Source organism: Rhamphochromis longiceps, linkage group LG22, assembly GCF_057381845.1.
Source record: "Rhamphochromis longiceps isolate RC_006_pf linkage group LG22, R_longiceps_female_GT1.1, whole genome shotgun sequence".
Classification (NCBI taxonomy): Eukaryota; Metazoa; Chordata; class Actinopteri; order Cichliformes; family Cichlidae; genus Rhamphochromis; species Rhamphochromis longiceps.
In genome coordinates, this window is record NC_140577.1 from 37,239,994 (window position 1) to 37,254,741 (window position 14,748).

Here is a 14,748-nt window from a genome sequence, read left to right on the forward strand (position 1 = left end):
TGCTAAGTCTGCTGGGGGCACAAACTCTGGATGCGCTCCCTCCCAGAATTCAACGCTTTAGGATGCGCCTCATGCGATATTCCTACTCGATTTCGCATGTACCAGGCAAACACCTGTGGACAGCTGACACGCTTTCACGATCTCCGGTGAAAGCAAAAGAAACACTTCAAGACAAGGAGTTGTTGGAGAGCACAAATATTTACGTGGACATGTTGATGGACAATCTGCCAGCTAGCAACAATTTCTTGGAGCAGCTGAGAGAAGAGCTGAAGAGGGACAGCGTCGCGTGATGCAGCTGTGTGAGGAAGGATGGCCCACACATTTCAACAGCGAACCAGCGCTAAGACTGTACTGGGCAGAACGGGCGTTCCTCACCGTACATGATGGTCTGCTAATCAAAGGGGACAGGTTGGTTATACCTGCAACTATGAGAAATGATGTGCTCACCAGACTACACGAAGGTCACCAGGGAGTGGTTAAGTGCAGACAGCGAGCACGACAGTCGGTTTGGTGGCCAGGGCTAAGCCAGCAGATAAATGAGCTTGTCCTTAACTGTCGGACATGTTGCCAGGTGAGAGAAAACCACACAGAACCGCTGATGCCATCACAGTATCCGGGGCGGCCGTGGCCAAAGCTAGGAGCCGATCTGTTTATGCTGAGAGGGAAAACCTACCTTCTTGTTGTGGATTATGCCTCAAGATTTGTTGAGATTGCCCCTCTCACACCTTCAAGGTCAGAGGACGCGATCCATCATCTCAAAGGGATTTTTGCACGTCATGGGATCCCCGAGCAGCTGGTAACAGATAATGGGCCACAGTTTTCAGGGGCAGCTTTTGAGACATTTGCAAAAGTGTATGGCTTCTGTCACATTACAAGCAGCCCGAAATATCCCCAAAGCAATGGCGAAGCTGAACGAGCAGTTAAGACTGTCAAGAATCTATTGTGGAAAGCTGCTGATCCACACTTGGCTCTGCTCGCTTACAGAGCCACCCCACTGCAGAATGGCTATAATCCAGCCCAACTCTTGATGGGGAGACGGCTTCGCACCACAGTGCCAATACTGCCATCTCTGCTAGACCCCGCACTTCCTGATAGTGTGGTTGTAACCCGGAGGGAAAAGGAGAGGAGGACTAAAGAGGCACAGTCATATAACCTTCGTCATCGCGCACGCAGCCTCGATAGACTCACTCCAGGCTAAGAAGTGTGGATAACAGACCAGAGAGCCAGTGGCACTGTTATTGGCAGCCACTCCACACCACGATCATATCTCGTGGAGGGACCTCGTGGGACAATTAGGCAGAATCGTCGGCATCTTGTTCCCATGAAACACTCTCCAGACCAAACTGAGAGCAATAATGGGAAGCCAGAATCTGCAGAAGCCGGGGAGCAGTGCTCCACGGACATGCCAGAGACAGTTTCTCCAGAGCTACCCATTGATTCTAGAAAGGGGAGATGTGGTGTAATTGCATTGTACAGTAGATGTTAATGCAGCCGGTCAGTGTAGTTAGGCTGATGGCAGCTAGAGGGTGAGACCGGTGTGTTTCTGTATAGAATGTTATGTTATGTGGGGCAGAGGAAGAACAAGGAAATAAAGTGTGGTTATGAATCGTACAGTGGACCCACGTATAATTAAATAACACGACATGGTGTCAGAAGTCCTGTACTGATCCATATAACCTCGACTGAACGAACCTGTGTCTGGCGGAGCTCGCGGAAAAACGAGGGGAGAATATGGCGGATGAGACTGCACAGAGAGCACCGGCGGGGCTGAGCGCGACATTCAGCATCCAGCCACCGGAATCCTTCGACTTTTCAAAACCGCAGGAGTGGTCCAAATGGATACGGAGGTTCGAGAGATTCCGTCTCGCCAGTAATTTGAACGTCAGCTCGGAGGAAAACCAAGTCAACACGTTGATTTACTGCATGGGAGACGAGGCGGACGATGTGCTTCGCGGTCTGAGTTTAACAGCGGAGCAAAGGACAACGTACGAGGGGGTACGTGATGGTTTCCAGGCTTTTTTCATTGTGAAGAAAAATGTGATCTATGAGCGCGCCAAATTCAATATGCGCCGACAGGGAGAAAATGAGACAGTGGATGCTTTTGTGACAGCACTGTATGCACTAGCAGAACATTGCAACTATGGACTGCTACATGAACATGCTACTGAAACCTGGAGCTCAACCTTTTTCCTTGAAGACGCCACGGAGAATCCCGTTGCCTCTGATGGACAAAGTTAAGCAGGAGCTGGCCCGTATGGAAGAACTAGGGGTGATCAGCAGGATTGAGGAGCCAACTGATTGGTGCTCAGGCATGGTGGTGGTACCGAAGAAGACAGAAGATGTACGCATATGTGTCGACCTTACACACCTCAATGAGTCTGTGTGTCGAGAGAAGTACATACTGCCATCGGTGGAGGAAACATTGGGCAGATTGGCTGGTGCCAGCATATTCAGCAAGCTGGACGCTAACATGGGGTTTTGGCAGATACCTCTGACGGAAAGCTCAGCCAAATACACCACTTTCATCACACCGTTTGGGCGTTATTACTTCAAGAGACTGCCCTTTGGGATTGCTTCAGCACCGGAGCATTTCCAGAACGGGATGGTCACAGAGGTCACTGATGGTATGGAAGGGGTGGTTTGCCACATGGACGACGTGCTGGTCTGGGGCAGAACGCAGGAGGAGCATGACTCTCGCCTACACGCTGTGCTGGGCAGGATCCAAAAAGCCGGCATCACCCTAAACATTAACAAGTGCGACATCGCGAAACAGCAGGTGACGTTTTTAGGGCATGTTCTCTCAGCCAGCGGTATCAGCCCTGACCCAAGCAAGACCCAGGCTGTGAGGGAGATGAAGGAGCCACAAAGTGTGAGTGAGTTAAGGAGCTTTCTGGGAATGGTTAACCAGCTTGGAAAGTTTATCCCACAGCTCGCAGAGAGGGACAAACCTCTAAGAGACTTACTGTCTAAGAAAAACTGCTGGAGATGGGACATTGACCAGGCTAGAGCATTTCAGAACCTGAAAGATGCTCTCACATCACCGCCTGTGTTGGCCATGTATGACCCAAGCCGTGACTGCAAGGTGTCAGCGTATCATCGTATGGCTTAGGGGGTGTGTTGCTTCAAAGATGGGATGAGGAGTGGAGACCTGTTGCCTACGCGTCACGCTCCCTCACTGCAACAGAACAGAGATACACTCAGGTTGAAAAGGAGGCTTTAGGTCTGAGGGCGAGACCGGTGTGTTTCTGTATAGAATGTTATGTTATGTGGGGCAGAGGAAGAACAAGGAAATAAAGTGTGGTTATGAATCGTACAGTGGACCCGCGTATAATTGAATAACACGACAACTTCCTGTTTGTTGAAGTGGATTTTCAGTTGTTTCGAAACCAAAGGCTTGTTTTTAAGAGACATTTGAAATGGGACTGAGGGAATGACGTGTTTGCACTGCAGTTTATATCCAGCAACATCAAGCAGTTAAAATCAAAGAGTTCATGTTACTAACAGCTCACCTCTCTGCAGCAGACACAGGCTGGACTTTAAAATTAATGGGACGATCATGTGACCAGTCACTCTGTAAGGACCCAGAGCTGGGTGGAGGTCCAGGCTGGTCCCTGTGAATAATGATGGAGCAGTGATGTGAGTGCTGAGCTGTGACATGGAGAAGAGTCATGGACAGTTAGAGATGGTCATCTCACCTCTGAGCTTTGGTCTGGCTCTCATGTTCCCCACACAGAGTGCTTTTAGAGGGAGGGGCTCCCTCCTCTCTGTCCTCACACTGATCCATGCTGCTCAGCTCACACACACTTTCTACCTGCAGAGGAAACACAAATCATTCATGTGCACTAGAGCTGGGCGATATATCGAGTTTTTAAAAAATATCGATATATTTTTATACGAGATATAAGATGTGACAATATCCTTTATATCGATATAGTCTATGTTACGTTATAATTATACTTGTGGAGCCGCAGGTTTGCCTCTCTTTCGTCCACTTTTGTCTCTACGCAACGTTACTCGGCCTCGCCTCTCCTGCACTGAACACAACTCCCCCTCCTCCCCCATCGCTTCACCTGCAGGCAGCGACAAGATGGACACGGCAAATCTCCGTTAGCGAGTTGTGGGGCTGGACGGCGTCAACGTGTTAGCGAGCTAACCGCGCTAACAAGCTAACCACGCTAACGACATGCAGCCCACAGGGGCTGCACAGCCTAAAATCCTTTCATTTTCTTAAAAATCGACAGTGCGCCTTATGTATGAATTCTGGTTGTGCTTACTGACCGTGAACCGATTTTATGTGGAACACGGCGCTCAGCAATCTGTCAAAAAAAGTTTTAGTACGACTTTGCTAAGCTACGGAGCTGCACCGCTTGATAGATTGTCGGAGCATTACGGCTACCGAGGAGCCTCGCGGAGTGATACGCACTGTGCTTCAATGTAATATTACTGTATTGTGTGTGTATAAGGACCATAAATGGCACCTGTAAGAGACACGGTTACGAAGCGGATTTCAAACTCAAGGCTGTCAGTCACGCAGTAGAAGTTGGGAACAGAGCAGCTGTGAAATTTGTCTTTGTTATTGTGCTCAGCGTCTGTTAGTTTACATTTTGACTGCACAATTATGAGCTTTTTGTTGTGCACAAAAACAACATTGTTTTCTTTTATTTATAGAGCATTATTATTTAATAGATGCTGATAATTTATTTTTGAGTAATTTCTTCATGTACATCTACGCTGTATATAAATAAAAATGCCTGTGTGACATCTGGGACACAGCTTTGACTAAGAACTCTCTTTTTGTTCTTAACTTATGGCTTTAAAAAAATCCAGCTAAAAAATATCAAGATATGAATTCTGGGTCATATCGCCCAGCCCTAATGTGCACATCAGCTGAAATCCTCCTTTCCATCATGTGTGCTGTCCAAATATCAGCTGCTTCTTCTTCTTCTTATCAGCCATGAAGCATACACGATGCATTCACTGACACACACTGATTCACTGTCAATAAGAAAATAAGAAGTGAAGTTTGCAAAGACTGCTACATTGTGCCAGTGGTAGTTCACTCTTTGCAACATAGTACGCTGTTCTAAACAGATTTTTCAGGTTTATTTTTAGTATGTTATTTGCAATTGGTGTTTGTTCTGGGAAAGATATTGCAGACTGAGCAGTAATGCATTTCTTGCATTTCTCATGGGTTCTAATGGGGGCCTTTCTTAAAATGACTGGTCCCAGTAACAAAGGCGCTTGTCGACTCAGACATCGAGAGAAAACCAACAACACACCCGGCAGAACATTATGTTATTTACACGGGTGCACATAAGTGGTCTGCATGTGCGCATTCGCTGTCAAAATAAAAGACGCACCAGATAAGAAGTTGCAACGCGCGTTTGCATCCATATAAAGGCAGTGTTTTTGTCCTAGAGTGGGATTTTCACGGCACATTCTGCACCACATCTCTGTGCGTTCATCATTTGTTTGAAGCCAGCTCACCTCCTGCAACCATTTTTCCGAGAATACGTGCTTCTTTTGTGGTTCGGACTCCTTCTGACATTTGTTTGGAGGTGGAGGAACATCACAGTAATTGCTTAAAGGAGCTTCTTGACATCTTTAAGAGTTCTAAACAAATGTCTGTCCTCCTCCAGAAAATCTTATGAACACAAACACGCGCTGCAACTTCTTATCTTGTGCGCGTTTTTTATTTTGACAGCGAATGCGCACCTGCGGACCACTTATGTGCAGCCCTGGTTATTTAGCTCATCATATCGCAGCCACAGAAATTCTTTTGTCCATGAAACCATAAAGCTGCACTTTCTTTTTGCCTTATAGTCTGATTTGTCATAACTTTTCCGTTTTGTGGTAAGCTTTTCTTTGGCTGTCACTTCTTCACCCTGACCTGTCTTATTTGGCTCAGCAGAACTAAAATATTGTGGCGAGCTCAGACAAGGAGGAGACGGAGGTATCGTTTGGTCTTGCTTCCCGTGAGCTAGCTAGGGAGCACAGCCGTTTATTGACATCTGCAGAAGAACACTGCCGCTAGCTAACTGCTCAGCTGCTAGCGATCGAAGATTTATGTAAATTCGACAAGCTAAACGCATTCTGTACTGTACAGCAGGAGTCCCCAACCTTTTTGCACCACAGACCACTTTAATGTCAGACAATATTTTCAGGGAACGACCTTTAAGGTGTCGCGGATAAATACAACAAAAGAATAAAAAAAAAGAAACTGTGGTATTTTGTAAATGTAATAATAAACGTGACTTGAGCTGTGCGCCAACAACAATGTCAGTGACATCCTCCTCTCTGCTTCTTAATGCTCTCTGGTCGCTATGGTAACGCGTAAATAGTTCTTTCAAAATAAGACACACAACTACAACCATACATTTCACACCGGAGGATCAACTCTCGCGGAACGGTACCAAAGACTCACGGACCGGGACCGGTCCGTGGGCCTATTAGGGACCGCTCCTGTACAGGAGACACTGGACTAGATTGATTGACAATGGTCTACAGCAATCAGAACGCACAACACGATGTACTGTAAAAAAAAAAAAAAATCAGCGAAACAGTAAGTGTCACTTTTGGCCACGAACAATTTAGGGGATGGTGAATTTCTTTGAACAAACCCAGAGTGTTAAAAACCCCACTTAAAACCATTTTTACTTCTCAGCAGCATCAATAGTAACAAAAACGCAATTTAGTTTTTGCTGTCAAAGTCGATTTAACTGAAGTTACGTGTTTCCGGTTACTGTGGAGGTCACGTGTGTGAATGGATGTGTAAAGTGCTTTGGGGTCCTTAGGGACTAGTGAAGCGCTATACAAATACAGGCAATGAATGAAAGTGCAGCCTGAGTGGATCACATGATGTTTGAGGTGTGTCATGTGACATGTTCAGTATTGTCACACATGTCTAGGTTGTCCCTGATATCATAGCTGCTCAAACACTGATGATTATATACAACTCATCCACTTAACACACTGTTTACTGCAACAGCTACACCCTTCTTGCACATGTTCTTTTTCAGCCCCTTATTAATAAATGACTTTTATGTATATATATATGCCTGTATATATTGTGCTATTCTTAGTTAGTGTATTGTCTGTCTTGTCTTAATGTTTGTTTATAATGGAGCACTGTAACGAAAAATAATTTTCCCTAGGGATCAATAAAGTATTCTGATTCTGATATTTCAAGAATTATTCCTGATGGCAGCAAAGTCTGAATGGAGCTCTCTGTCTGTGCTGATTTGTCGCCCTCTGGAGGTCAAAGCACAAACTGCATGATGTCACTGTAACCACCACAGTGACAGGAAGTGTTTTTATGACTGAAACACTGAAATGATGCTAACGGCTGTCGTTAGGCTCACTGACAGCAGTGCTGATGTGTTCATGTCCAACACTGGCTCAGGTCAGACTCCTTCATCCTTCTCCAGCGTGAGGCCGCCCTCAGACCCACAGGAGCTCTGACCTTTGACCTCCTGACCCTAACCATTTTTTCTTGTTGCATCTTTAAATGCAAATCCATCCAAACTGTAGCCGAGCAAAAGAAGCTGGAAGCTGTTCTATGAATGATGTTCATACCAGAGTTTCTGTTTCAGACGTGTTAAACGCTGCTGCTGTGCTAGACTTAGAGCTTCTAACTGTCATTGTGCAGTTTCTTGCACAGCGAAATTGGGTAGCTGGACCACAAAGGTGCAAAAGTAAAGGAAATGAAACAATATACAATGAGGAAAAAAATAAAAAGCAATATATATGTATACATATATGTGAGTGAACTATATACATTGTGTATGCATAGAAACATTGAAATAAAAGCAGAAACATTGTGGGGCCCTATACTAGGGCCGTTATATAGTTTAATAAATAAAAAAATAAGGGTGGAGGGGCTATGGTCATTTAGGGTGGGGATGGTAATTCCACTGAGACCAAAATATTGCAGAGAACATGGAAAGACTGAGATATTGCACATAGTTGATCAAATGTAAACTACCATCCGTTCAACAAACAAGTAAGATGCTCACGTCCTTAAATTATTCTTAGTGTTTAACCATTTACTTATTTGGCTATTTTTAAATATATCACCCTTTTCTTTATTCTGATGGAGTAAGTATATGTAGGCCACAGTAGATGGAGTTATCAAGCTGACTGACAAACATCAGGACTCATGTGATCCCTACATGTGGACCTTTCACAGATGGATCCAAGTGCAGATTCAACTCTGCATTACATTTGACTTCAGCTGTTACACTCTTTCATTTTCTAGCTGTGGCACGTCCTGCTTTTTGGATCAGAGAGTTTATCCATGTCCACAAATGTTTGGCTGCATGTTTTTATCATCTATATTTTCCAGTCTTCATACATTCTGCTTTGTTTCCTCCTTTAACAGTTTGACTGTTCCTGTGATGTTTGAAGCAAATGTTCAGCTCTTATTTCAGGACAAACTCTGGATCACTCTCGTGTTTGAAGACAAATCCACATGATTATAGATTATTGATCAGCTGGAATCAAACAGTCTGACTGATTTTTTCATAAACTAAGTGTGTGTGTTTGTTTGTGTCCTGTTTAGTTTGTCCTCAGCCTCCTTTAGTGCTGACAGTCCCTGTAAAACATGTAGTCTGTTTATGGCTGAACCTGATCCTGTAGCTGGGCCCTGCAGTCAGTGCAGATAGACATCTTACACCTGATCAGGGGAAACACTGGATCCTGAACCACTGGGGGCTCAGTCCTGGAACCACAGCAGCTGTTCAAAGTTATTGGGTGTGTTTGACAGTAAAGTGAATGTAAATGTGAGACTGTGTGCTCACAGCTAAAGGCTGCAGTCAGCTGTGTTAGAGCCTCTTTCACACAATCATCCTTTAATAAACACTCAGTGCTTCATGTTGATGAAGCAGTCATGTGTGAGCTTGTGTGCTGACATGTTGACAGAGTGACTTCAGAGCTTCTATTGAGCCATAATGGCTCCTTTAAACTGCCGGACGCTTCACAGATTTTTGAATAGCACAACAAACTGTAACCAAGAATGGGCACAACATGATTCATGAGTGTAAACTAAGATTTATGATGTGTATTCTATGATGGTATTGTAGTATTGGGATATTAGACTTAAGTCTTAAATTTACAGATTTTTCAATGGACTCTGGTGGCAGCAGGTTTGATTTTTACAGTGAATGAAGGATAAAACCCCTCATTGTACCGTAGAGCTGACAGTCTGCTGCAGGACCCTGAATGCATCATGAGTGTACAGGTAAACTCTCAGGTCAAAAACATGAATCTGATCCTGGATCAGTGTGTTCAAACACACAGTGAGGATGAAACGCTGCTTTAGTGTTAGTTTCATGTATTTTCAGGTGTTATTGCTGCTGTTGGGATCAGCCTGTCTGTAGTATTCAGAGTATTTACTGCACTGAAAGTCCTGCATTAGAATCCTGCTGATGTTCATACTGACATCAGATGAAGGTAAAGTGTTACAGTAGAAGTTTAGTACCTCCCACTCGACCATGACCACTCTCATCATGAATGTCTGACTGTCAGCAGACAACTCTGAGGATGTTTGGATGAATGTGGAGCTGAAACAAAGTGTTGACAGATGTTTGTTTCAAACAGGAAAATGAGCAGAAATAAATCAGCTCTGAACAAACAGCCGCCTGTCAGTATTATTATGGACTGTGCAGACAAACATGTGCTGTTCATGTACTCAAGCCAAATCTATTCTGTGTTTTTCTACGCTCAATAGACAATCTTATGTGCTGCGTTCACTGACTCCATCCTCTCTGACTGTTACTGATACTCAGCACAGCCACAGACTGACCGCAGTTTACTGCTGTGGAAAAGCAGGGGGGGACGTAACAAAAGCAGAGTGAAATTGAGTGATTGGTCAGAATGTTTGTGGCTGTGGACCCTCTGTCCCACAAACGCCTCTGTTTTTTCTCCTTCCTTCCCAAAGTTTTTCTCTCCTGAATAGTGATGTGCGATACCAGTGATTTCCTTTCCGATCCGATACTTTGTACAAAAACTTAATGCTGTATTGTATTTCAAAATATAGCTTCAGAATGATTACAGGAAATCAGACTAATGGTTCTTATCGCTTAATAATGCAGAATTATAAAAAATATGGAAGTTGTGCGATATTTGAACACCTTGCCTGCCTGCAGCACTAAAGGACTCCATGAGAGACGTCTGTCTCGCCCTAGCAGCACCTGTCCCTGTCCTCCTCTTCACTTCGCCTCAACAAACGCTCCTCATATTCTGTGATGTGATTTACTCTGAGGTGTATGACGAGGTTAGTGGTGTTGCCACAAAACCTTACTGTCTTGTCACATGTATCGCAAACAGCTTCTTGGCTGTTTGTGGGGGTAAAATATGTCCACATTTGACTCCGTTTACGCTCAGCCATTCTGAGTGCGCACGCCAAGGGACTGCGAGACCTTTATACAGCCCTATTTCGCACATGACTATGAAAGGCGGAAGAGGAAGTAGTTCCTTTGAATGTAGACGATCCGAATGATATAGTTTCTTTCCACTGTTTTCATGTTAATGATAAACTACAAATTAACCCCAAATTACTAAAATATCGATATTTTAATATGAGAATCAATTCTAGAAGATAAACAACTGGTATCGGAGGAACTGATATTTCAGTATCGATCCGCACATCAAGTCAAGTTGGCTTTATTGTCACTTCAACCATATACAGTTTAACAGTACACAGTGAGGCGAAACAACGTTCCTCCAGGAACCAAGGTGCTACATGCAACATACATTTACAACATAATTTAACAGAAAACTCTAAACTAATCAGAATCAGAATCAGAATACTTTATTGATCCCTGGGGGAAATTATTTTTTGTTACAGTGCTCCATTTTAAACCAACATTAAGACAAGACAGACAATACACTAACTAAGAATAGTACAATATATACATATATATACATACATACATACATAAGTCACTCATAAATAAATAGCTGGAAAAGAAACATGTGTAGCTGTAGCAGCAAACAGTGTGTTAAGTGGATGCGTTGTACAGGGAGAAGCCCACAGGCAGGAAAGATTTCCTGTGTCGTTCAGTGGTGCTTTTCGGTAATCTCAGTCTCTCACTGAACGTGCTCCTGTGACTGACCAGCATGTCATGGAGTGGGTGGGAGGTGTTATCCAACATTGTCTTTATCTTGGACAGCATCCGCCTCTCCGACACCACCTTGAGGGAGTCCAGCTCCATCCCCACAACATTGCTGGCCTTACGGATTAGTTTATTAAGTCTGTTGGCATCTGCGACCCTCAGCCTGCTCCCCCAGCATGCAACAGCATAGAGGATCGCACTGGCCACAACAGACTCATAGAAAATCCTGAGCATTTTCTGGCAGATGTTGAAGGACCTCAGTCGCCTCAAGAAATAGAGACGACTCTGGCCCTTCCTGTAAAGTGCTGTGGTGTTTTTAGCCCAGTCCAGTTTATTGTCAATGTGTACTCCAAGGTATTTATAGTCCTCCACAATGTCAACACTGACCCCCTGGATTGAAACAGGGGTCAAGTGTTTCCTGGTCTTCCTGAAGTCCACGATCAGTTCCTTGGTCTTTGCCACGTTGAGCTGCAGATGATTCTGCTCACACCACGTGACAAAGGAGTCGACCACAGCCCGGTACTCTGTCTCATCATCCCTGCTGATGCATCCAACCACCGCAGAGTCATTAGAAAACTTCTGAAGATGGCAGGTCTCTGTGCAGTGGCTGAAGTCTGTGGTGTAGAGGGTGAAGAGGAAGGGGGAGAGGACAGTCCCCTGTGGTGCCCCTGTGGTGCTGATTACTTTGTCAGACACACACTTTGGAAGACGCACATATTGTGTGTCAGGTAATCAACAATCCAGGACATCTGAGAAGCATCCACCTGCATTGCTGTTAACTTATCACCCAGGAGGGTCGGCCTGATGGTGTTAAATGGACTGGAAAATTAAAAAATACATGACCCTCACAGTGCTCGCCGGATTGTCCAGCGGGGGATCCTGATGTGGTCTGACTATAGGTTTTAGCTGGTCCAAGATGAGTCTTTCCAGTGTGTTCATCATGTTGGAGGTCAGTTACACAGGCCTGTAACCCTGGGGGCTGCTGGGATCTTTGGTACAGAGATCGACAGACCACGTGACTTTCGCGCATTGCATTGTGGGTACGAGTGGCAACACAATCAAAACATTGCATCAAGCACAGCATTTCCAGCACCGGTAATCCTTAATTCTGCGGTTTTAATCCCTACTTGCATTTTATTTGCCCCAAAAACAGTTATGTACAAAACGATGGAGAACACAGCAGCTCCGTACAAAGACAGACGTGACGAAAAGGCAAAAAAAAGTACGAGGAAAAAAATCAAAGGGGTGAAAGGGTCAGACCCATACGAGCATACAGAGTGGCGTTTCATCATTCACATATTTATTATTATATGGTCCTAAGTGTGAGTTCATACACTCACAAAATGTTTGGTAACTTCAGATCCTGCAACAAGCCCAGCTCCAGTTTAGTTTGGTGATTTGGACTATTCCATCTCACAGCTGTTGCTACATTTTTTTCCTTTGCATTGGCCTGTACAGGAGATAATCTAATTGTTGTCATTATTTATAACTGGCGTTATTGTTTCATTCTGTTATAGAATTTTACAAGAAAGAGGCAACGCTGTATTCCATTATGCTTTATTAGCTGCTGTGGTAAAAACAAATCAACAATGCGACAACAATAAAAGAAAAAACAACACTGCAAAACAACATAGTGGAAAACCGTTATTCATGACTTGATTGCTTCAGTACAACACTTGGGCACATATATGCGGACGTTTCGTGGCTGTTTTGATCTCGCTCTCTCTCTTCACCGATCAGATCTGACTGTGGTAGCAGCTTTAAACTCGGTATGACCCAGGCTGATAGAGGGGTCCAGTCTGGATTATTCCAGCATTTTGTTTCTGGTTTTCCTACAAATCACAACAAACATTAGCCCACAAAGCCACAGTGAACAAAGCAGCATAGCAACAAATTCAATTCAAATCAATATAAGACTTATTTGTAACCTACATCAACAATTATGTTATGATAAATTACGTAATAACTACAAAGGAAGACTGACCTTTGTAGAAATGCTTGGAGCAGACTAACATGTGAGCTGGAGTGTTCTGGGACGTTATATTTGGTCTTCAAATGGCTGCAATCCAGGCCATCCGTCAGCTTTTTGTTACTTCGGAAACATGACATGAACAATTTCTCTTCCACGATGGAATCCGCTTAAAACCGATCTCTTTACCCGTCGGCTTCCCGTCACTGTCATGCAACCGGCTATTGCAGTTAATAATAGAACAGCTTCTTGCCATTCTTTGTGTTTCTTTGCTGTGTTACTGTTTTCTTGTGAAAGGCTGCGTTCACTAGTACCACTTACCACTCCTACAATCCTACAACCTTTTGCGGTTTTGACGTCACATTTTCGAGCTCTATTGTCTTTAGCCTCTCTGATCTTGTCCTTTAGTAACACCTGGACCCTTCTTGTCATTGAGGTTGGTGGGACAGACCACATACTGTGTGAAAGCTGGCAGTGACATGGTTGAAGTACCCCAATGTTGCAAAAAAGGCACTGGAGTGGTGAGACTAACCGGGCTATGGCAGAGTGGATAGTGTTACATGCTGGCAGAGGGAGGAACATAAGCAGCCCCCAAGATTACATGGGTAAATTCCCTGGGCAAATAATACAGCCTGAGTCCAACAGTGCACAGTTCAGTGTCCAGGCAGCATTCTTTGAATGATATGTGGGCAAGTTTACACCACCGGTTGTTAACAAGAAGAGCAAGCTCCCCTCCTTTCTGCTTACCGCTCACGGCACTGACCCTGTCCGTCCGAACAATGTGGAAGCCTTCCACGGACGTGTTATCGTCGGGAATGTCCTGATGTATCCATGATTCTGTGAAACACATCAGGCTACACTCCCGATATTCCCTCTGACTCTGTGCTAGCATCGTTAGCTCATTAATTTTATTTGCTAACGACTGAACATTTCCCATTATGATAGACGGCAGACACAGTTTGTACCTCCTCCTCACTTCAAGCATCCCCTGTCTTGCTGTCTCCTTCCTTCTCCTCTTCTGTCCTCCACCTCTGCATCCTTGGTGTGTTTTCCTCCAGATTTCAGCTGGCACGTCTGTGGGTCTGAGTACTATCAGCTGCTCTCTCGAGTAAACAGCCCGTGCAGTATGTAGAAGCTGTGCTGTGGTCCTGTTGCTCGATAAAAGGAACATTTTCCAACCCCAAGTAGATCAAAAACTCTCTCAATCCACATGATTGAAATAAAGTTATTAAAACAGACGCAAGTACAAGTAAAAAAAAAAAAAAGTAAGAAAAAAGCTAGACTAAAGAGAAAAAGCGGGAACAACTGGAAAAGGCAGCATGCTTGTTGACACATGTGCACTACAACCTAGTGCACACCTGGAAATCTAGCTGGTACAAACCAAATGATGTTTATATCTGTGATAAAGATTATGTGTCTGGTTTACATGTGAATGATTCGTTTAGAATTATTATTTTTTATATGGACTCAGTTTTTCTGTGTGTATGAAGGACATGCAAGACTGATTGGGCACTTAACATCTGTAATGCAGCTGTGACAGAGACAAAGATGTCTAATGTGTGTCAGTGTGATGTGTTGTAGTTTCAGGAGTCAGTATACAGCTACAAAGCTTTTTGTTGCTGACATCCAGGAACATATACAACAATTTGTTGCTTATTTCTTTTG

General features: G+C 44.2%; 1 long non-coding RNA gene across 1 annotated transcript in view; it reads right to left on the reverse strand.

The window, feature by feature from the left end:
- Nucleotides 1–3,509: 3,509 nt before the first annotated feature.
- LOC146644489 (uncharacterized) overlaps nt 3,510–14,748 on the reverse strand; it is a 32,107-nt gene continuing 20,868 nt past the window's right edge. Inside the window, exons 2-3 of the long non-coding RNA XR_014909277.1 lie at nt 3,696–3,811; nt 3,510–3,611 (exon numbers count right to left, since the gene is read on the reverse strand). This is a non-coding gene — a long non-coding RNA (uncharacterized LOC146644489). The remainder of the gene's footprint in view (nt 3,612–3,695; nt 3,812–14,748) is intronic.